Source organism: Patella vulgata, chromosome 4 (genome assembly GCF_932274485.2).
Source record: "Patella vulgata chromosome 4, xgPatVulg1.2, whole genome shotgun sequence".
NCBI classification, from domain to species: domain Eukaryota; kingdom Metazoa; phylum Mollusca; class Gastropoda; family Patellidae; genus Patella; species Patella vulgata.
Genome location: NC_065882.2, coordinates 533,314 through 533,540, shown reverse-complemented (window position 1 = coordinate 533,540; position 227 = coordinate 533,314).

The window sequence follows — 227 nt, the reverse complement described above, 5'->3', positions numbered from 1 at the left end:
TATTATAAAGTGGGGACGGGTGACATACACAATATATAACATGTTTTGTCTTTCCATCAATATATATCTATTATGTAGGCAACTATTGACACAGAGCCATTTTGAATATATATATATATATAAAACCGGTTTGTTTAGATATGAAAACAACATTGCGAAATATGTCCACACCGCTTACACATCCCGAGGGTTTCCATTACTTTATATTTTCTATACACGGTATGAAG